The sequence below is a fragment of the Podarcis filfolensis genome (genome assembly GCF_964270895.1).
Source record: "Podarcis filfolensis genome assembly, chromosome: 12".
Classification (NCBI taxonomy): Eukaryota; Metazoa; Chordata; class Lepidosauria; order Squamata; family Lacertidae; genus Podarcis; species Podarcis filfolensis.
In genome coordinates this window covers 22,216,425-22,240,943 of record NC_139614.1, presented here as the reverse complement: position 1 = coordinate 22,240,943, position 24,519 = coordinate 22,216,425, and the positions used below count along the sequence as shown (strand labels likewise).

General features: G+C 42.7%; 1 protein-coding gene across 1 annotated transcript in view; it reads right to left on the bottom strand.

The window, feature by feature from the left end:
* Window positions 1-24,519, bottom strand: part of JAZF1 (JAZF zinc finger 1) — a 123,592-nt gene that overhangs the window by 54,307 nt on the left and 44,766 nt on the right. The window lies entirely within an intron of this gene.

Sequence of the window (24,519 nt, the reverse complement as noted above, 5' to 3'; positions counted from 1 at the left end):
CTAGGCATAATCTTTTACCTAAATGTTAAAAGTGAGGGAAATTGTTTAAGAATATTATGAACAACTGTTACACTTTAACCACATATTTATTTTTTAAAAAAAAGTTTTGTGGGGATACAAGCAGAATAACCATTTGGCCTAGTTCTCCAATCTGTTAAAGTCATATTGAAACCTGATTTTATCTTCTGAAGTATTAGGTACCCCTCCCAGTTTATATCTGCAAATTTGACGAAACCCCCCTCTATTTTTTAATACAAGCCAAAAGATGCTGAATAATACCAGGCCCAGGACAGACCCCCTGTCACACCCCACTTGTCCAGGATTATTATTATTATTGTTATCATTATTAATTAAATTTGTATACTGCCCTTCATCTGAAGTAGGCTTGCCATATTTCAAAAAGTAAATCCAGACACAAAATGTTTTTTGGCAAATTTGTTGAGCTAGGTTGCCATACGTCCGGATTTTCCCGGACATTGCAGCGATTTGTGTCCAGACACTGTTTCCAACTGTCATATTCCGGCAGTGTCCGGAAAATTCCGAACATATGGCAACCCTATCTGAAGATCACAGGGAGGTTTACAACATAAAAATACAGAACGAGTATAGTAAATGCACAACACCCGCCCCCCAAACCAATAACCCCCTTTCTACAAACACATTAATAAGGCAATCAATTGTTTTATCAGCCAAAAGCCTGGCTAAAGAAAAAGTTTTTGCCAGGCAACTAAATGACATGTAATGAAGGGGCCAAGAGAGCCTTCCTGAGGAGAGCATTGGACAAACGGGGATCAACTGCAGAAAAGGCCAATTTTCTTGTTGCCACCCTCTGAACCTTTTATAAAGGGGAGCACATGAAGTAGGAACTCAGATGATAATTGCAGGGTCTGGGTCTGTTTGTAAGGGGAGAAGCATTCCTTGAAGTGCTGTGATCCTAAGCTGTTTAAGGCTTTATAGGTCAAAACCTGAACTGAGCCTGGAAACTAATTGGCAGCCAGTGCAGCTGGGCCAGGATTGACATTACATGCTCAGACCACCTTGCCCCAGTGAGCAACCTTGCCACCAAATTCTGCACCAGCTGAAGTTTCTGAACCATCCAGTCTAGGGAACCACACACTAACAGTGTCTCATTCTTATCTGGATGGAGCTTCAGTTTGTTGGCTCTCATCCAGTCCAATGCAGAGGCAAGACAATAATCCAGCACATCCACTGCCCCACTTGCAGAAGCATAAGAGAAGTAGAGCTGTGTGTCATCAACCTATTGCTGACAACATACTCCAACATACTCCAGGGTGACGCGGGCGAGAACTCTTTGGCTTTGGCCAGTCAACCAGCTACAAAATCATCAAATACAGTGGTACCTCAGGTTACAGACGATTCAGGTTACAGATGATTCAGGTTACAGACTCCGCTAACCCGGAAGTAGTACCTCAGGTTAAGAACTTTACCTCAGGATGAGAACAGAAATTGCGCAGCAGCGGCAGGAGGCCCCATTAGCTATAGTGGTATCTCAGGTTAAGAACAGTTTCAGGTTAAGAACGGACCCCCGGAACGAATTAAGTTCTTAACCCGAGGTACCACTGTAGTAACATCGTCTAGCCAGGATTTGCCAGGATTACTTTTCTTATGGCCCACTTCTACAAATCACTGCACAAGTAGCACATCTTCTTGAACTGTACAGAAGCATCCTAGTATTAGGTCAATGGAAGATTTCTCCACTCACACTATCACTGCTGCTACCTTGCTTGAAATCATGTATGGGAAATGTATGTGGAATGTTGTGAACATACGTTAAAGGTGGAGGATGACAAAGTCCTGAAGAATAGTGAAACACTACCAAAACACAAATAAAAGCTTGTGTAATGTAACCGCAGTTAAGAAGTGTTCAGGGTTTTCATTGACAAAAGGGACAGGGCTGCACATCTGCCTCGCTAGCAAAGAGTAGCATTCTGCTTTAGCTGTAGGAGCACATTCTGTTTCAAACACAACAGCTAGGCTGCTGCAAAGATAATTCTGGCCTACCTGAAAACATTAGGAGGGGAAGCCCCTTTAATTTAGCAATGCTTTTTCAGTTTGTTGAGGCATTTTATATGTTCATTTTAAAAGAAAACAAAACCAAAGCACACACCTCAAGCACCAATTTAGACTGCTCCATTGAAATCCATTACCTATTTCCTGCCAACGCTCCAGTCCTGATTTTTCTCAAGCTCCGTCCTGTCTGTACAGATTATTTTCTGAAGCTATCCATCAGAAATTCAAAGCAAAAATTGTGTGTGCGTGCACAGACACTAAAATACATGCCACTGGCATATTTCTATTTGAAAAGGAGAAACAAAGAGGAAAATTAATTCCCTCCAAAATTGATTTTCCAGTCTGAACAGGGAAATATTGCAATAAAAACCAAACCAGTGTGCTAATCTCCTCCCTTTGCTACATTAAGGCAAAGCAGAATTGAATATTTGAGTGTATGATGCTATACTATACCAAGTCTGACCGTTAGTCCTATATTGCTTTCTTTTGACAGGCAATGGGTCAGAGAGGCTCTGGTTTGCTACCAGTTTGTCATTAGAATGTGGTGACCTAAATAGTAAGCCAGCGCCATTTCATCAATCAAACTATTTGGAAGTAAGCATGCCAGCCAATGGATGGATCAGTCTATGTCTGGACTGGTCTTTTGTACATGTTTGCACATAACTGCCCACAAATTTACTCTATAACCTGTTGTGCCAGGTAAATTTCAATGAAATATTTCAAATAATAACGGGCATATCTTTTTTTCTTTTTAAAAAACACCACCACCAACAGGAAGTTTGTTTTTATGAAGGTTAATACCTGTCTCAAAGACCTTGCAAAGAGGACAGGTTATAAATATAACAGTGGAAATTTCAAACTGAAAATTATTCGGAATTACTTTGGGAATCCCCCCCCCCCCCAGTTTATAGATCACATAGAATCTGCAGCTATCTTAATGTGGTGCCTTTGTGGGAGGAGAGATTTCCAACCAAGGTTCAAGCAATGGAGCCGATAACCAACCTTGAGTAAAACAACCACTTTGTTAGTAAACGTTATCAAACCCTTGAAATTGCTTGATGCATTTCCAGATGCATCCAGATTTTGACCGAAAGAAAAAACAGTTCCTCTAACATGCACAAACTCAGCTTCTTGCATAATCAGTGTACCAGTGTGCCTAGACATAGCTCAACATTATTGGTACCTTGCTTAGCCCTGTTCATCAGAGATAACAAGGCTTTGGGGATTTAAAGGCAAGTGACCTCCATGAAAAATTACCAGCAGTTGCCACTTTAAGAGCTTTTCTTGGCTTCTCTTTTTTCAATATCCTTGCTTACATCCTGCCCACCTCTACTGCCTCCCCAGCAGATGGCTGGCCAGAATGCCAAGTACATGCCTCCTCTTCCCATTATTGCCTGCTTCCCCTCTTCGGGCCCACATAACCACCTGTGTTCTTTCCCCTGTGGTTGTTCATTCACACCTATCACCCTTTCTCCCCAGCCTCCCTTATCCATGAAATTCCTTTCACTAATTTTTCATCCTCCTCCAGTTATGCTCTTCAGCCAGCTCTGTTCCCAATCTCGATTTCTGTGCGTTGGAATAAGTTATCTCCACGGAGGGAGCAGGCCAGCGATTGGAAGTGCTCTCCAAACAGATACGGGCTAGCTTAGCAAGATAGACCAAAACAGGGATATAAAAATGCCAAGTCGAGGCTTTCAACTTTTCTTTAAGCATTAGCTGGGTAGTAAAATTAACTGAAAGTAGTCTAAACAGTTTCACATGGGATACCCACAGGGACTTAAATGTATCTGCAGATGACAAATGTTTCTTGAAAATCCTTCGCTGTGAAGCTGCTTTTCAACTCTGTTGGTCCTTTGTGGGGTGGGCGAGAGAGGGGGAGGAACAGCCTTAATGCAGCTACCACAGACTGGTGCACGTAAAACAGCTACAGCTGTCATTTATTCTGAACAGATCAGTTGTTGGTCATGTACCAAGCATCACCTAAACCCACTTGCTTCCTGAGTTAGTGTGTGGTACTAATGCCTCATTATTTTATGGCTCCTGTTGCACAATTAAGAACTTTACATTCCGTGTGCTCCCCTTCGCACCACCCCTCAAACAAGGCTTCAATGCTCAACGGCAAACAGAACAGGAACCTACCGCTTTGTACTAGCCAGCTATAAAGATTATGCAGTAAACCAACCAAGAGATCCGTCTGCCAGTGTCCCATAGCACCAGGTTGTTGTTTTTTTAAAAAAGTTTCCTTTCCCTTTTTAAAAACAAGAGGAATCGAAACTGTTTGTTTATTTGGACTTTTAAGCTTGCACTTCACTGAACATTTGGAAAAGAGATCATATCTGAGTGACAAACACACATTAATATACTTTTTAAAAAATGTTTTTACAAATAATCTTGTTATTTCATTCTTTTTGTAAATCGCTTTGAGGTTATCTGTACAATCAGGTGGTATATAATTGGCAGAAACAAACAAACAAAAACACCAGCAGATTTTTGGGCTTTGCTGTGCAGCCAAATGAAATGAAATTCCAGAGACCATGCTCTAAAAGGCAAACTATTACTGTTGTTGTTGTTGTTGATGTTGTTGTTGTTATATTTTTATCTGATTCTCCATCACAAAGGAGCCCAGAGCAGCAAGCATGTAAACAATGTATAAATCCTCTAATAATAATGCTAATCATAACCATAATAACAAGGTGGGAAACAGCTACTAAAAAGGGGAGCAGATTAAATATTGCCCTGGGAAAAGAGTGTTCAGGGGAAGATGATCTACACATTCAAAAGCAGCACATGGCACTGAACTACTGTACCTCAGAATACGAGGGGAGGTCTGCATCTCCCCTTATTAAACACTCCCTGCATGCAGAAGACTAACATCCAAGGTGTGTGCAATTAGGAATGTGCATGCACACGCCTGTTTCCAGGCATCTGTAGTCCCACGATGGGGATAAGAAACCACGGCGGGGGTGGCTGACACTAGGGTTAGGCGGACAAGTCTATTTCTGGTCCATGCCACTTTTGGCATGTGTCCTACATTAAGATGCACATTTGATTTTGAAACCCACAAGAAATCCACATTTCAAATGTGTGCTTCTCAGCATTTTTTGTGTCTAAACATATGCATTTTAAAACGCATTACCCAACTTTTTTGAGCTGAGAACTGTATTGCAAAATTTGGAGCAGTGGGAAATCCAAAGGAGCTACACTCAGACCTGCATGTTAGTCCCAGTGGTGTGAATGAGGTCAGTTCATATTGGAATTCACACAAAGGAAAAAGTTGCTCAAGCATCACTTGTTGGCACACACCTGTGGCTGGATTGCTGCCTTCCAACATGTGACCCGCAAGTAGGATTATCTGTAGTTTAACCTGGTTGCAAAGAGTGTTGCAATCTTTTATGGATAAATCTAGCAGAAAGCAACAATATTGAAAACAGTGCTGCCAGATGAGCGCATCTGGGATTAAATGGCTTGTCTGTGTAGAAAGTAGGTAAATACCCAAACTGAAAGTACACATGGACACATCATTCCTATGATCGTAGTGAGGCCAAAAAAGTAAGAAAATATAATTTAAAATCAAATTATTCACTAATCACCTTAAACTGAGGTGTATATTGAAGTGATTGCACAACCTGATTCAGAAGTAAAATACTGTATGTATGTATCTGCTTGGGGGCAGGGAGGATAAGCTGCTACATATTCAGTGTTCCCCATTTTTACAAATAATCTTGTTATTTCATTCTTTTTGTAAATCGCTTTGAGGTTATTTGTACAATCAGGTGGTATATAAATGGCAGAAACAAACAAACACATCAGCATATTTTCAGGCTTTGCTGCACACCTCTGATTCACCTGCTACTTTCGCCACAAAAATGTGGGCAAGCATGCACTCAATGACTTTGCTAGGAGGGGATTCAGCAACATCAGTGCACACAAGATCCAGTAAAGAGGAAATGCTCATCAACAAACGTATGTCATAAATCCAAAACTGCCTGGCCTTCCATTTGCAGGAGCCAAGAACATCCCATTTTGTGAGTGGAGCAGATATGCGTATGTGTGTGTATTAGTGGTGACTCAACAACATATTGATTATAGTTGTTTTAATTGCTTATTTCATCAATCAACTAGGTTCAATATTAATTTCATCCACCATCAAAACAATGAAGACATTTTTGCACACACAAACTGCTTTGTTTATTTACATGTTTTAACTATATGACTAACCCTGTATTTCCTAATCAGAAAACTAACATGCAAGCAAACTAACAGGAAAATGCTACTAATAAGAACCCTGGATATTTCCCTTGTAAAACCACACATCAAATTAGATAATGAAAACAAACAAGCAAAACAAAAGATAAAAAGCAGTATTCCCTGTTTAACAATGATTTTTATACTGCTCTGAACTGGAGGAAGCTTATTGAGTCATATTATGGATTTTATGACTGTTTAAGGGCTTTCAATATCAGATTTTTTTTATTTCAAATAAGAAAACTAATTGCATGACTATCTTGCTCCTCAGATACGAGCAATGCAACAAAAATGACCTTTGAAGCTCTCTCAGAAACTTCATATAGGCAATTAAAGTGAAAAATGAGATAGAATATGCATAACTTTTCAGCACTATCTCTTATGTATAAATAACACTGCGTTCAAACAAGGGCAGAGCAGGAAGAAGATCTGACCCAAACATTTATCAGCACAGTTAGATACTTGTTTGTTTGCTTTCACTTTACATGTGGCAGCATATAATAGACTAAATTGGTCTTTCAAACTTGAAGGCAACTTTCTCTTTTTTGCCATATCGTATTTGAATGTACATTCTCAATTTAATGTACCCAGAATTCTTTGTGGGAGAAAGTGGACTTCAAATGTGATTTAGACATACACAGCCAACGCCTTGCAAATAACTTTGTACACCAAAGTTGTACATGTGCAATCTTCTGGAGACATAGAACTGCCACTTATTTTATTATTGATGATCCTCAGTCTAGAAGTGCAGGTCCAATATCACATGCAATGATAATTTTCTGCTTATTGTGTTAATTTTTATATGGAAAACATAATTATTGATGCAACCCTATGCAATAATTAATGGCTACCTTCTGTGGGTAGAACATCAATTAATCAAGTCAGCGGACTAGAGACCTCAACAATTATGAAAAAAAAACACATCTGAGATGAAGAAACCCCCCACAAACCCTGAATCTACAGGGACAATTTGAGAAAAAATAAATACAGGTTAAAATGACTCATTTAAGAATCTCTAAAGGTTTGCTCTCACATGTCACCCCTATCAGTTGTTCCTGGCAAGATCAGGTACCCTCTCCATGTTTCTGAAACAATTCATTCCATATTAAATGGAGTGCCAAAATCCCCCCATAAGCATTTATAAAAGCATAGTTCCTTTCCTTTCCTGTTTACTGTGAGACACCTGAAGCATCTTGAGCACCAACAAAATCAAAGAATCGTGGAATTATGGAGTTGGAAGGGACCCCGAGAGTCATCTAGTCCAACCCCCTTCAATGCAGGAATCTGACCTAAAGCATCCGTGACGGATGCCTATCCAACCTCTGCTTAAAAACATCCAAGGAAGGCGAGTCCACACTATTTACATTCCATTGATTAAAATGAAAAACACGGGGAACTTTATGCATGATTTTATGCATGATTTTGGCCATCCACACTAACAGCTCTATAAAGAAGGCTAATACCATGACTGAGCAGAGATTTCATCTGTTGTCTCCTAGCTCGTAGCTCACTCTCTTAAAAACTATAACACACCAGGTCTTTAAAGAAATGAAGTAAAAGTTAGGCTTGCTCCAAAACAGGCACAGGGGGCTGTACATGAGAATTAAATAAAGAATTATTATACATTGTCAGCGCTGCCCAAGGTCCCAGCTCACACAAGACCAACGCTGCTCCTTGCCCAAGTTTAAAAGTCTTTATTGAAGTTCAGTCTCATTTCTAGACGCGCAGCGTGCAACGCTACATCTGTCCGTCAGACCGTAGAACTCCCATCTGAATCTCCTCCCCCCTGACACCAGCTTACGATTCTAGCCTTACTCCACCTTTTCCTCTGTTCCTTCTTTCTCTGGGTCCTTCTGCTAGTCGGAGTCTCAGCCCTCCGAGATTCTTCTGACGCTGATTCTCCCGACTCCTCCCCCCCCCTCTTTCGGGCTTTAGGACCTGGCTCCCAATCCGGGTTTTCTGCTGTCCCGCGCTCCTCCACATTTGAACTTGGCGCGCGCGCGCAGCCTCCCACTTTCCTTCTGACCGTTACACTTGTGTCACTGCTCCCCCTTTCGGGGAGGCTAGCTGGACCTGGCCTTCCCTCCGTCTCCCCACTCCCCGATGGAGGAGAAGCTGGTCCTGACTCACGTGACTCTTCCCCCCCACTGTGCTCTGGTGGGGGAACTGGCCCTACAGCTCCGCTATTCCCTTGGAACTCCCCTCTGGTTCCTTGTTTATGGATCGTCCCCTCTGGGATTCGCCTCGCCCTTACCATAGGCGCCCCCTCCTGGGAATCTTCAGATTCGCTGGAGAAGCTCATGGAATCTCTCGGTCCACTGTCATATTCCCCTACGCTCCCCTCTGATTCCTCTCCTCCGCTCTCTATTTGCTCTCTCCCCTGCTCTTCTGCTCCTGAGCCTCTGACATACATACATATACATATCTATCCATGTCTGTCTGTCTGTCTATCATCTATCTATCTATCATCTATCTATCTATCTATCTATCTATCTATCTATCTATCTATATCTATCATCTATCTATCTATCTATCTATCATCTATCTATCTATCTATCTATCTATCTATCTATCTATCTATCATCTATCTATCTATCTCCTTGAAAATTGCATGGGATTGCACTGGAACTTGAACTACATACACTGTGTTGTCCAAACAAGCACATGACATATTTAATTCAGGTAATTCAGTTCACATGTGTGAGCCATGTGAACATTACGTGTAAAAGGTGCTGCCCTGAAGGCTGTGCAGACTCTTAGCCTGCCTCCATGTCCACATGTTAGGAATGGAAACATACACAAGTGCAAAACCTTTCCACGTGAGCTAGAACCCTCATAATGCAATATTCCAGCTCACAGAGGTTTTCCCCAGCAGTTGTCCATCCTGGAGTGTTGATATCCAGCGTAAAGCCAAACAGTGCAGCCTCAGATCCATAGTCAGAGCTGTTGCCCCGCAGACCCTTTCTAAGCATGAAGGCAAGCATTGTTCAGATGAGATGTACTGTGTTATATGAGAACTGAGCATCATAACTGCATTTCCAGGGAAGCTGCAGGAAATAAAAATATGTGGCCAGTAACCCTGCCTGAGGTGCAGCATTACCATAGCAAAACCGTTGGCAGCAGTAAAAAACAACAACAAAAAACAGAAAAGCAGTTTAATGGCAATTTTGAACTGCCCCCCCCACTAATGATCTCCCTCAAATTTGGAACCACAAGGTCTCCCAGGAAAAGTTTCATCTCAATTTTAATTTGGATGATCCTCCAGGGACGGTTTGGGTTTTGTCAATTGGGAGGCGCATGTCATATACAGAGGTCAATAATAACAGAATCTGGGAAACTCCTGTTTTAGTGCAATGGGCCTTAAATGTAAGAAGACAGGAAACAGTTGCTAAAAAAAGCTTTTTCTAAAAAGGAAAGCCTGCCCCCTTTATGACTCTAGGCCACAGGTAGGCAAACTAAGGCCCGAGGGCCGGATCCGGCCCAATTGTCTTCTAAATCTGGCCAGCGGACGGCATGTTTTTACATGAGTAGAATGTGTGCTTTTATTTAAAATGCATCTCTGGGTTATTTGTGGGGCATAGGAATACATTCATCCCCCCCCCCCCAAAATATAGTCTGGCCTCCCACAAGGTCTGAGGGACAGTGGACCGGCCCCCCACTGAAAAAGTTTGCTGACCTTTGCTCAAGGCTACCAAGTGCCCCCTAAGCAAGAAAAGTGTGTATTTGTTGATTCTCTCCCCCCCCCCCATTAGAATTTGCATAGCTAAGGACCTACAGATTAAAGGTAAAGGGACCCGTGACCATTAGGTCCAGTCATGACTGACTCTGGGGTTGCGGCGCTCATCTTGCTTTATTGGCCGAGGGAGCCAGCGTACAGCTTCCGGGTCATGTGGCCAGCAGGACTAAGCCGCTTCTGGCGAACCAGAGCAGCGCACAGAAATGCCGTTTACCTTCCCGCCGGAGCGGGACCTATATATCTACTTGCAGTTTGACGTGCTTTCAAACTGCTAGGTTGGCAGGAGCAGCAACCGAGTGACAGGAGCTCACCCCGTCGCGGGGATTCGAACTGCCGACCTTCTGATTGGCAAGTCCTAGGCTCTGTGGTTTAACCCAGAAATCAAGATTCATTCGAAATCCTTTCTTTTCATCCCATCTGCATAATTCTGCCTACTCACCTACCGCAAAATTAATGCCATACACTTTTAGAGCATATGCTGCAGCCCTGTATTACCTCTGTGTTGCATAGAAAGCTGAGGCTATTCACACTAAAACCTCAGGATAAAGGCATACAGCCACCTCCGCTGGTGCCCAATAGGGAGAGCCAGGGTTTTCCCAGTATGGCTTACAGCTAAACTGGCTCCTGTGTGCTTTCAATCTTGACTGGAAAAGAAAAGGGGCTGGTATACACATTCAGCAGGAGGTAGAAGTCTGAGATGATAAGAGAAGACTGTACCATCTCAATCTATTTTGGAATTCTCCCGCATACATGTAACATTGCAAGTAAATTATATTGTTTCAGAGAGACAGTGAGGTTCTATCCTAGCCTGTTCCCTGCTGTGCTGATTTTTCAAGGTGAATTTTAAAAAGGTGATCCCCACCCTCTCTACCTGCAGTCTGAAATGATAAGCACCATTATACCACCACGGAATCAGCCCACTTAATTTACTATGTATGTAGACCAGGTCAGGGGTGTGGCTTGAAAACTGGTAAGGTAAGTGGGGCACTGCTGAGCTGTGACATCAGTGCAATGCATGCATCTTTTGAAAGGAGGTGCATGCAGACAACACCCCAATGCCTTTAAAACTAGGGGAGGCAAGCAGCACCTGCAGTCATTATGGTATTGTAGCCTTTTCCCCAATGCTAGAAAGAGCTAAACAGAGCTTTTTAAGTTTACTCCTCCAGGCTGACAGTGATTGGGGGACTGAAAAACAGCAGGAAGGGGAGAAACAGGGAATGAGGAAGTGGTATGGCAGGCTCTGCAAAATTATTTGCTAAGACATTCCTCTGGCATATGGATCAGTTGTACCATACAAAATGGATAGGTAACTTGTAGCCCTAGGGCCTAATCTTTCTGGGCTCAGGACCCATTCTGTCCCTCTCCGGGGGGGGGGGGGAGAGAGAGAGAGAGAGAGAGAGAGAGAGAGAGAGAGAGAGAAAGAAAGAGAACAAAGCAGCTGGCAGAGAAGGGGTTTGGCAGAAAGAGAGACAAAAGAAGGTGGCAAAAAGAGAGTAAGGGCTGTAGCACTGCCCAAAGCCATTTTAATATAAATAAAGAACTGCTATTAAGTTCATTGTTTTTCCACAAGCACCCTTGAATTCAGCTAGTGCTGATACCATACTGACATCTTGTGGTCTGCTTTTTTATAACATAAAAAAGAGAATCTATGTGGAAGATACAGGACGCGGCTGGCGCTGTGGGTAAAACCTCAGTGCCTAGGACTTGCCGATCGTATGGTCGGCGGTTCGAATCCCCGCGGCGGGGTGAGCTCCCGTCTTTCGGTCCCAGCTCCTGCCCACCTAGCAGTTCGAAAGCACCCCTAAGTGCAAGTAGATAAATAGGTACCGCTTTATAGCGGGAAGGTAAACAGCGTTTCCGTGTGCTGTGCTGGTGCTGGCTCGCCAGAGCAGCTTCGTCACGCTGGTCACGTGACCCGGAAGTGTCTCCGGACAGCACTGGCCCCTGGCCTCTTAAGTGAGATGGGCGCACAACCCTAGAGTCGGACACGACTGGCCCGTACGGGCAGGGGTACCTTTACCTTTATGTGGAAGATGCCCACACATGCCAAATTTTGCTGTTACTATATGATGAAAGACTGATTTACATTAGTGATTTATAAAGCAAGGAGAACTTAAAAAGACCTGTGACATGTTTTAGGCTGCAAAAAGTATTATGATGACGCAGATTTCCTGACTTTTGGTTGTGAACAGATAGTTGACATGCTCACTTAGGAAATATATTTGCATTATAGAGCAAAAACAGACACAGGGATAAAGCTTAAAGAAGACACCCTTTTGTGAAAAGAAATGGTGATTTGCTCGCTCTCTCTCTACACACCCACACACCCACACCCACACACCCCTGCAGTCCTCTGTAGGATACGGATGAGAGAACCACTTGCTTAAAGGTTCTACAATGTCAGTTCTGTTTCCTTTTATTGTCTTGTTTGGTATATCATGGTAAAGACTGCCCCCCACATCCCTCCTTGAACATCTGAATCATTGGTGCAAATCAAGTTAAGGAGAAGCGCAGCATGCTTATTTCCTTCCTGAATTTCCACTTTCATCTAAAGCAACTGCTTTTGAAACAAATAAGTTTGTATTTCACCCAAAGATTCCTGAGTATATAGCTTTGGGGCAAGACTGTATCAGAAATTCTCACTGAAATCATATGCTCTCTGGCACCCGGTGCGGGGCGTTGAGGGGCAGGGCGAACCGCCCACAGGGTCGGGGCAAACCGCCCGACGGTGCCACTCGATTGCCAAATGGATGGCGCTCAAGCGGTGCCCATACGGACGGCACTTGAGTGGCGCCCATAACAACGGCACGCTCCCTCGGCCGCCCTACAGTGAGTGTAGCCCTTGGCCGGCTGCCATTTTGTCACCCCCCTCAGGGTGACACCCGGGGCAGAACGCCCCCCCCCCGCCCCCTTCCTGCGCCCCTGGGCAGTAACATTTGTTGGTCTGCACTGTAGCAGCATCCTAAAATGAACTAGAAAAGTGTGCTTTTTTCAATAATATAAAATAACCACTGCACTAGTACACACTGTTATGTTCCTGGGTCAAAGCTTGACTAGAACAATGTGTACAATTTTATAGGCCTAAAAGAAACACAAACAAATCCAACAACCAGAGACAAACAGTTTCAAATGCTTTATACAACTAAAACCACCACATTGCAGCCAGGACAACTGCCAAGATAACAATTCAAAAACCTTCGTCAAGGCAATTTCTAATTACAGTGCTTTGCAAAAACAGAAGAACTATAGGACGCCTTCATGAGAAAAGACAGTGATGCAAGTTCTGGTTGTTAAGAGATATGTAAGGGCTCGTCCACACTTATGCTTGTCACACGCCTAAAAACATGGGAGTTTTCCACTTGCCCTGTGCTTTTGAGGTACAGGTCAGAGCAGTTTTTCACTAGTCCCACAGCTTTGCCCAGGAAAGCTTGCTGCTTCTACTGAATCAGAACAAACTGTCCATCTGCAGAAAAACCAACTGCAGAAAAACAACAGGTTTTCCAGGGGGAAAGTGGCAGGGCAAGCAAAAGTATGGATGAGCCCTAAGTAGTGGGTGTTATTGCCTTCGATTTCATATCTTTTGGGCAAAATGAAGGAATTTATACATTACACTCACTTTTGCAGTGTTGCATTCACTAACTAGCTGTCTCAAAAATACTTCAAAGTGATCATCATCCCTTTTGTTTTTTGTTTTAGGTAAAACAAAAACAATATTTGGCACATTTCTAAACCACATTCTTTTCTCACTTTAAAAAGAAAGGGGCTATGATCCTGAAGACATCATGAACATATAAACCGTCTGAAATGAATTAGTGCGTTCCATGTTTGTTGTGCTCTATCAGCAGATGTTGTCCGTGAAAAAGTACAGCATGTCATTCACCAGCAACAATATTGTTATTAATTGTTAAAAGGGCCAACACATTTCAGTTTCTCTTTCAGTGGAATATATTAATAAAACCAATTATCAGAGTTCAATCACTTCACCTGATAAACACACAGAGAGACGTTCTTTTGTCATACAGGTTCCATTTAGATATTATGCCAAACCAATGATGACTACAGACCCTCCAAGTGTCCTTATTTTCCAGGGACGTCCCTGATGTAGAGAAGCCATCCCAGTTTCTGATTTGATCCTGGAATGTCCCACTTTTCCTTAGGATGTCCCTGTTTTCATTGGGGAAATGTTGGAGGGTATGGAGTTATCTGACCTCTGAGCCATCTGAAGACAATTCTGTATAGAGAAGTTTTTTAATGTTTAATGTTTTATTATGCTTTTATATATGTTGGAAGCTGCCCAGAGTGGCTGGGACAACCCAGTAATATGTGTGGGGTATAAATAGTAAAATTATCATTATGGAATGGGATGTCCCTATTTTCATCGGAGAAATGTTGGAGAGGATTTTACTATGATTTGACGTGTTGTTTGCTCAGTCACTCCATGGTTTTCAATAAATCAACAAAACAGAATCAGAAACCATGGTTTGAAATGAATCTACACCAACTGTGTATGGAGTTATGCTTGAACTGACAACCCATGTGTTCATTAGAAGCTCTGCCTCTGGAGGCAGCTGCATAGTAGAAACAGGAGTGCTGAGCAGACAGAAAACGAAAGCAGGCATGTATCTCTAAATCATGGTTTGCTGAGCATATGGAAAAATGAAAGAAGACCAGCAGCTCTAAATCACGATTTGGCTGTGCGCTTGGGTGCTCAAACATTATCTGGATTCACAGTTATGGTTAGTGCAAACTTTGTTTTGCTTTGAATTGATTGGCAGTTTTAGCCATTTATCATTCAGAGTGACAATCCTCATTTGAATGTGTAAATGGTTTTCCCTTGTTCCCTGGGAGCCTACAAAGTCAACAAACTAATTTTTTAAAAAATATGTACCCTTTTAATTAAATTGATATGGTGTGGGGGAAAGTGTGTCAGTTGACACTATGGTTAAAACAATGATTGCAGAATAATAACTAAAACAGCAGAGCTGCCTAAAAAAGGTTAGCAGTATTGTCAGATCCTAAACAAACAAACAAACAAACAAACAAACAAACAAACAAACAAACCACACTGATATTTAAAAGCCTGAGTAAATAAAAAACGTATTTACCAGGTACCAGAAGACACAAGACTTGGCTCCAGGACAGCCTCTCCAGGAAAATAATTAAAAGTTTTAGTGAAAACACATAAAAACCTGAACAATTTAGGACCCAGTTATCTGCAGGAGTGATTCTCCTGGTACTGTTCTACCTGGGCTTTTTGGGATCTGTGAAGAAGACCTTTTTTCTGATTCTATCTCTGGGTGAAGCCCACAGCTCCTTGCCTCAAGATATGGCCTTCTCAGTAGTAGCACTCTGTTGTTCCTCACCTGAGGTATGGCTGATTTGATAGTCTTATATTTCAGTGCCAACTAAAGCCCCATTAAATCCTTGAAGCTTTTGGTGGGGAGGAAAGATTTAGATGCTGTTTTATGTTGCTTTTAAGGTTACTTTAAGTTTACTGGGTGTTCTATATATTTGTTTTTATCATGTAGCCTGCCCTAAGTTGGCTTGCTGATGAAGGGCAGAATAGAAACTGTATTAATAAAAATATAACATCATGAGAGCAAGGATGTTGTAGTCTGTCCACTGAAGGCTGTCCCTCTCCACTGGCTGAAGCCAGAAAGAGACTGAGAGTGACAAATGCATCAAAGGGGACCGATTGTCTGGAAAAGGCACTGCCTGGATCTTTTAAAAGCCATTTTGGGGTCTTCCTTGCACTCACATGATTCTAAATTTCTTTGTGGCAGTTATCAATCACAACTATGACTCATTGGATAAAAACACTAAAAGCCTTTTATCTAAGAAAGCAATTCTTCAGAATTACACATGCATATTTTGCTTCACAACTCTCATTCTACAAGGACTAGAAACTCACTTTTAAAATAAAATACATAAAAACTTGGGAGTCTGGGTCTCCTTCTTATCTGGACACAGTACAAAAGTACCCCTTGGACTTCCTGTTGGTAGCTCTGCTTCTGAGAGGGAAGAATTGGATGGAAGAAACAATTTCGAACAGCAATTTTGAATCAGTCAGCAGAGCAATGGCTAAGCACCTTTCTCCCGTAGTTATTTTGCTTCTATTCATAGCCTCCTAAAGTTGCTTTTCATAAAAAAACAACAACTGTGCTGTGCGAGGGGAGGACATAACAGGTATCTGATTTGCCAAGTGTCTAGTTTGGCACAGGTATAGGAAAGGAGATAGGATAAGGTACAAATATACAAATATAATGAAAGTAACCTAGTGCAAATTATCCTAAGTAATTATAGTTTATAAAAATCTATATTCAATAATGTCTTCCTAGGAGTTAAGAAATGCTCAAAGCTGTCAGACGAGACTGCGAGCATCTCCAAGGAATGACAGCTGTAATCAGAATCCTATTGACAAGAGTGTTCATCATTATGACATTTGCTGGTTTTTCAATGAACTCTCATAAACTTGGGCTGATATATAGTCATAGAGAGTTCTGGTTTAGGTGCCCTTAAAAGGGAATTGGACAAATGCATAGAAGTTAAATTTATCAATGACAATTAGATCTGTGGAAAGTGTAATATGCCTTAAATACTAGTCAGAGGCAGCAAACAATGTGGCACGGCCATTGCCATTTTTCTTTGCTTATAGGCAATTGAGAAGCAGGATAGTGGATTAGATAGAGCTAATATGCTAATCTAGAGAGTTATCTGGAAATTAGCTGAAATTTAAAAAAAAGATTACATTATCAAGCCAGATTGGTGACTGGGAGTGGCCGCCGAGACCATCTAACACCGGTCCTGAAAGACCTACTTTGGCTCCCAATACGTTTCCGAGCACAATACAAAGTGTTGGCGCTGACCTTTAAAGCCCTAAACAGCCTCGGCCCAGTGTACCTGAAGAAGCATCTCCACCCCCTTCGTTCAGCCCAGACACTGAGGTCCAGCTCCGAGGGCCTTCTGGCAGTTCCCTCACTGCGAGAAGTGAAGTTACAGGGAACCAAGAAGAGGGCCTTCTCAGTAGTGGCACCCGACCTGTGGAACGCTCTCCCATCAGATGTCAAGAAAATAAACAACTACCTGGCTTTTAGAAAACATCTGAAGGCAGCCCTGTTTAGGGAAGTTTTTAACATTTGATGTTTTATCGTGTTTTTAATATTTTGTTGGAGTGGCTGGGGAAACCCAGCCAAATGGGCGGGGTATAAATACATCATCATCATCATTAGATCCAAAGTTTAATGCTTAATCACATGTATTCCAGGCAGCCCTGTTTTGGGAAGTTTTGATCTTTTACCATGTTTTACCATGTTTTTGTATGTGCTGTAAGCTGGAGAATCACCTTTGGTCATTGCAGACTATGCTGAGCTAGAAGGTGCAATGGTCTACCTGAATACAAGGTAGCTTCCAACATTCCTAGGGCTTTTATAATTCAGAGTTGCCTTCTGAGTGGATAAAAATTCTATTGCTGCACCAATGTGAAGCGGAATCACAGAGCAGTACTTCTGCCTGGGAAGAGACCTTGCAGGCAGTAATGTTACTTTGCCACCCCCTCCTGCAATTACCGTGAAAGAGCACCACAATAAGGGCTTAAGTGAAATGTCAGATATGAGCAGCACAATTTAATCTTGCACCTGCAGTCCTTTTTTCATAGCACTTTAAATCACAGCAAGTAAATTTACAGCCTGTCATCCTTCCACTCAGAAGATGCCAGCCTCATCTACCCATTTGTCAGCCTCATAACTACCCCCAAAGAGCAACCTCTCTGAACCAGGGCCATAAAGAACCGCCTTGAAGTGCTTAACACCTAACTCTGCCACTACATCTGTGCGCATAAGTGTGGAAGACACTCAGGGCACTCACAACACTGTATGTCATTGTCTCCAGACTGTAAACTCCCTGGGACAGAACAGTTTCTCAGATTTCTTCATATGCAATTTTTATACCAGGCAGCAACACACACACACACACACACAATTGTGTTCCAGTACGCACCAGCAGCCATTTTAGAGTTCTTAAAACCGACTTCAGCAACGTCAGCTAATCCTTAAGGCAAACACATGCAATTTCTGGATGATGGAAAGCTAGGATAGGTTGTGAACACTGAAGCTCAGCAAAGGGGGAGACAAATGCATAATGTTACAGAAGACAAAACGGGAAACTGAAATGCACAAATGCAAAATAGGAGCTAAAGGCTGATACAAACATTTTCTTATCCCACTCTCACCTGTAAAACTACAGTCCTAGGCACACTTCCCTGGGTGTAAGTCCCACTGAATTCCACAGGACTTACATTTCAAGATACCTTCATAGGATTATGCTGCTCAAGAGCTTCAAAGTGGCTAACAATTAAAAACCTACAGTTTGAAACAGTAACCATCAACAACAAAACATTACTTTTAATAATATTTATTAAGTTTTCCAATTTAATAATCCAATAAAAACCACATTAAAACATTCCAAATTACAATACAATAAAAAAGCCAAATGTAAACTCCGAATTTTATATCTTTGGGTGACCTCCCATGCTCTGAATTTCACGAAGTGCTGATCATCTAATACCACATTGCATTTCTTAGTTAATCAATAAGCCATTCCGATATTAATCCTTCATATAATTTTCCTTTACTTTTGCAACCACTGGGCTGTTCAACTTTCGCTTTCTTAGTTCTGTGTGAAATGTTTTCCCCTGATGATTTCCACAATCCAGCAATTCCATTTTGAACAACAAAACATAACATGGTTGCCGTTTAAAAACATTATAGGTAAGCCATAACAATATAAACAGGATAGCACAGCCGACACCAGGTGAGCCTCACAAGGGAGGGAATCCTGAACATGAAGCAGACTAAATCTCCCTACTACCAATATGGACCACCTTCTGCTATTAAGAAGTAGACTAAGGCTGGATCTAGACACATTAAATAAGTGATTCAGTTAAATGCATTGTAAACTCATACAGGGAAATCCAGTAGGGAAAAACGGGACTCCACAGTGCCATCTGGTGTCACAGTGTTATATTGCATATACAACACCTATAACCCCGCCCCCCTTTTTAACCAGTCTAGCTGAGTCTGAGATGTGTTTGTGGTAAACCCTGACATATGAAAAAGATTCAGGTGTATTTTTGCTTCAAGGATACATTGAGGAAAATACACAGGTGGCCCTTGTCTCCTGAAGCATACTTTCCTGACAAACATACATACAGCTGCCTCAGATGCTATGGTAATATGCCAGAAGGAACCGTGTTCAACAAGGGCCAAAATGCACATGTGTGTCCGCCACCCCATTTCTCAGAGTTTAAGCACCAAGAGACAAAGTGGGAGCAGAACATCTGAGGGAAGGGAATGAGTCTCCATTACTGAAGTTGGTCTGCTCAAAATCTACCTCTCTCTCTCCATGGCTTCCTTTTCTTTTTTTAAAAAATGACAGAAGTTAGTTGAATAACTGCCTGCCATATGTAGCTTGTCCCTAAGAAAATGTGCCTAGCTAAATGTAAATATACCATATTTTTCGCCCCATAGGATGCATTTTCCCCCTCCAAAAATGAAGGGGAAATGTGTGTGCGTCCTATGGGGCGAATGCAGGCTTTCACTGAAGCCTGGAGAGCGAGAGGCATCGGTGCGCACCAACCCCTCTCGCTCTCCAGGCTTCAGGAAGCTATCCACAAGCCCGGCGGGAGTTCCCGCGGGCTCACAAGGCTTGCAGGCAGCAGCCTGCAGCCTGAAGCACGGGGAGACCTCCGGAGGGCTCCCCGTGCTTCGGGCAGGTGTCCGCAAGCCTAGCGCGCCCGGCGGGAGGTCCCGCCGGGCGTGTGAGGCTTGGGGCGGCAGCCTGCAGCCCGAAGCACAGGGAGCCCTCTGGAGGGCTCCCCGTGCTTCGGGCGGGTGTGCGCAAGGCTTGGGGTGGCAGCCGCGGCTGGGGGGGGGGAAATAATTTTTTTTATTCATTCCCCCCCCCAAAAAAAAACCCCGAGGTGCGTCCTATGGGCCGGTGCGCCCTACAGGACGAAAAATACGGTAAGTCTAGAGGATAAAAAGCTTTAGAATCAGTTACATGGAAGTAAAGGTAAAAGACCCCTAGATGGTTAAGTCCAGTCGAAGGCGACTACGGGGTTGTGGCACTCATCTTGCTTTCAGGCCGAGAGAGCTGACGTTTGTCCACAGACAGCTTTCTGGGCCACATGGCCAACATGACTAAACTGCTTCTGGCACAACAGAACACTGTGACGGAAACCAGAGCGCACGGAAACGCTGTTTACCTTCCCACCACAGCAGTACCTATTTATCTACTTGCACTAGCATGCTTTTGAACTACCAGGTTGGCAGGAGCTGGAACAGAGCAACGGGAGGTCACTCCGTTGCGGGGATTCAAACCGCCAACCTTCTGATAGGCAAGCCCAGGAGGCTCAGTGGTTTAGACCACAGCACCACCCGCGTCCCTTTTAAGCCCCACTGCGCTTCCCAGAAACCAACAAGAGGGCAAAGATTCACCCAGTGACAGAGTGTCATCTGCAGCTGGCTAAACGATGTTATTTTTCAGTGTATCCAGCGCACATGAGGATGCGTAATGCTGGTGTACACACCTACATTTCAGAACCATAATTACACATTTCAGTATAGAATATATAGTAAACATCTTGAATAAGTACATAGATATTTCTTTGCAGAATTATACTATTTATATAACTAGACATTTTAAAAAGATTTTAAACTCAAGTTTAATAATTATCAAATAGTGTGTGGCTATGTGCAGCGAAGCTTAAATTTTGAGACACTTACCATCAAACATTTTTACTTGACAAGACAGAACTGGCACTCTTAAACATACCTATTTGGGGACTTACAAGGTACAGATGACAGGCTCTATGTACATATTTAGGATTCTCAACATGGCGCAAGTCAAACAGCTTTGATTCAATAGGGTCCCATAACAGTATTAAAAACTGTTCTAATTGCATTCTTCAAGCCAGCTGAAGGCTGACAGCTTCTGCTCTCCAGTTCGCTATCACAGCACATCAAGGGGTTCTATTATAAGAGGAGCACCTGGTCTAAATTTATTTCAGCAGCCCAGAGCAAAATGGGAAGGTGCTTAATGTTCAGCCACAATGGTGACAGTTTTACGAGATATCGAAGGTTTAGAAACAAACAAACGAAAGGTTTGAAAGGCGCGTGGATAGAAACTGTGACAATAAAAAATCAACATTAATATATCAATTTTAAAACATATACCACCCAGGAACTCCAGAGACAAGGCTAAAAGTTCAATGCAAGCAAATGCAAAGAAATATTTCCATCTTTTCCTTAACACAAGCCACCAATAATTCTGAGGAAATCAGTGCTATTCCATATCTATCTATAGAAAAGTAGCTACTGAGGATACAGAAAAGTACACTGAACAAATACTTGAATTTCAGTATTACAGCACTTGTAGTAATTCTTACTTATTTTCTTAACTATTTTCTCATCAGTATCATCATATACATGCAACATCCATGTAACTCTAACCCACATTAAAATAGGTGGCAATTTGCAGTATTCGAGAAGCCTTGCTTTAGAAGTCACATTACAATCTATTTTGCATTTTCCCCACCCCTCCTTGAAAACAGATGTGGGGATTTTGCTGGGATCCTTATCTCAAACACAGAAGGTTACCCCCACCCCGGAGTGCTTCATTCTGCTGTGTTGCATTCAACAGAAACAGTTGCAACACAAATGAATGGACACATGGAATGTTGAGCAGTCAACTTAAGAGCAAAAAGCTCAGCTACATCTTGTAAACCTATAGGCCAGGATACAAATAATTGTGGCATTCGTTCCACAAGCCCAAGTGGTGTCTACTACACCAGTTTTCTTTCAAGCAGCAGCCCTCCCGTGCCACATGGCAAACTGCTTTTCTTCCAGAAGTACTCTGCGATCTGGCATAGAGGCACATTTCAGTTGTTCAAAGAAAAATACCATTGGGCCATCCTAGAAAAAAAACTCACTGCATAAAGCTTAGCAGACCTTGGGATCCAGGCTATGTATTATAACTCTAATTATTTAAGCCTCAAAAGTCAGCGTTGTTTTGAGTTACACAGCTGCATGTTAGTGTAACTGTGATAAGGGTGAGAATCTTTTTCTCCCGACATTTTGAGTTCCTCCTGAATGCTTCGGAGATATTATTACTGCTCTTATCCTATTTCTAAGCCCCCAGATCAGGTATGGAAGAAATCATACTGAGCACCACCTAAAAATATTAGGATAGTAAACCAGTCCTTCACACTCGAAGTACCATTACTTAGATATGCACGGAACCATTACAAAATTTATGGCGCTGGGTAGGTTAGACTGGCTCAAGCATCCCCAAACTTGACCCTCCAAATGTTTTGGGACTACAATTCCCATCATCCCTGACCCCTGGTCCTGTTAGCTAGGGATGATGGGAGTTGTAATCCCAAAACATCTGGAGGGCTGAGTTTGGGGATGCCTGGACTGGCTGGAAGTGTGTGGATTGTGTGCTTCTCTCATCTCTCAACCAAAGTTCCCATACTAGGGCTACAGTCACTCTCACATTGCAGCTCCAGGTCTGCTATTCCTTATGCATGCACCTCACCAAAGGAAATGGTAAGCACAGAACAAGATTCCCTATTACCCAAACATCTGTTTCAGACCTAGTGGTCCCTGGATTGCAGACAGCCATTATCGGGGATCACTACCAGTCATAGTGGTGGTCAAAGGTGCCCAGTAGGGGTTGGGTTACTGAAATGTATGAATTTTTGTGGACACTCATCCATTCATAGAGTGCAAAGAGGCTATGGGCTGCTGTGGTCTAAACCACTAAGCATTTTGGGTTTGCTGATCAGAAGGCCGGGGTTTGAATCCACGCGACGTGGTGAGCTCCCATTCCTCTGTCTCAGCTTCTGCCAACCTAGCAGTTCAAAAGCACGCCTGTGCAAGTAGATAAATGGTTACCGCTGTGGCAGGAAGGTAAACAGTGTTTCCATGCACTCTGGCTTCCATCACGGTGTTCTGTTGTGCCAAAAGTGTTTTAGTCATGCTGGCTACATGGCCCAGAAAGCTGTCTGTGGACAAATGCCAGCTCCCTCGCCTGAAAGCGAGATGAGCGCCGCATCCCATAGTCGCCTTTGACTGAGCTTAACTGTCCAGGGTGGAATGGATGCGTGCACACTAGAATTGGCCGCCATTGCAACGGGTTGTGATCCCTGCTAATGGCTTTCTGAAATCTTCTGTGAAAATGAGGCCTTGAATATTGTTCTTTCCTTCCTTACAATTATCACACAATGTAGTTGTAGAAAACATTGTCATGCATAATTTTAAACTGTTTTTTGACATATGCATTCAATATTTGAAATTTAACACACAATAAGAACATTATGTGTCTATTAAGTTCATAAGAATACATAAACTATGTTTGTATGAGATCCCTGTTAATAGAATCACACCTTAATTGCATTCTTCAAACCAGCAGAACACTGATAATTTCTGCTCCTATTACAATGTCATTATAAAACTTTCCGAGCCAGTCAACATTAACAAATCTAAAGATGGTCTGCTCTCTACTTTTGCCTCCACTGCTACCTAATCTCAGCTGAATTTTAAAAAATATTAAAGTGCATGTAGGGGAATATTGACATATAAAATGCAAGGAAGGAGTCTGTCATAAAAACTATTCACCTTTATCTTATAGCAGCAATGTTATTTGCCTACCATCAGTAGCAAGGGATTAGCAGTTTTGTGGAAAATCCTAAAGAAGCTAAAAGGACCCTGTTTCTCTTGTAGAATGTTTTTTTTTTAATTCCATGTCGTCCGACATAAAGCCATTTCCCTTCATATAACGGCACTTTATAATATTAACAACGATTAGCAAATACATACTTTCAGATAATACTAATTAATACAGAGAAAATTCCAGTGTTGCTGCCCCAGTTCTAACAGTTTTTGATCCAGTGGAGGTGTTCACTAAAGTCACTGCATCAACCCTCCAGTGCTACCTTATTCATGGTTCTGAAGAGTCCCCCAACTCAACAGATTTTCAAGGAGATCAGGGTGTCCACTGTGGGAAGGGGTGATTGGAGTAAACTGCATCCCCTCCTCTTGCATTAGCAGAAACCTCGGTTTGAGCAAAAGTCGTTCCATGTGTGGAATGGCAGCGTGCAACTTCTACCATCATATAAAAACATATAGCCAATGTACCCTTGCCTTCTACAACGTGCCATTCTATGTGCGGCTTTTTAGCAGGGCCATCTTAACCATATCCGGTGCCGTGGTGCAAAGATCCCTCCAGTGCCCCCCCTCCGGCAACTCCAAAACAAGGGAGGGGGCAGTGGAAAATGTCCTCTGCCTCCCCCACTGCCCCGATCCCCAGCGTGGTGGTGGCGATCAAAAAGGAAAACGTGCTGGCAGACATGCTCTCTGGGATCAGGGCGCAGGGGAGGGCAGCCCAGGAAGGCTGCACACCGCCTTTCGCCAGGAAGCAAGAGGAGGACAACGACCCCGTCTTTAGCA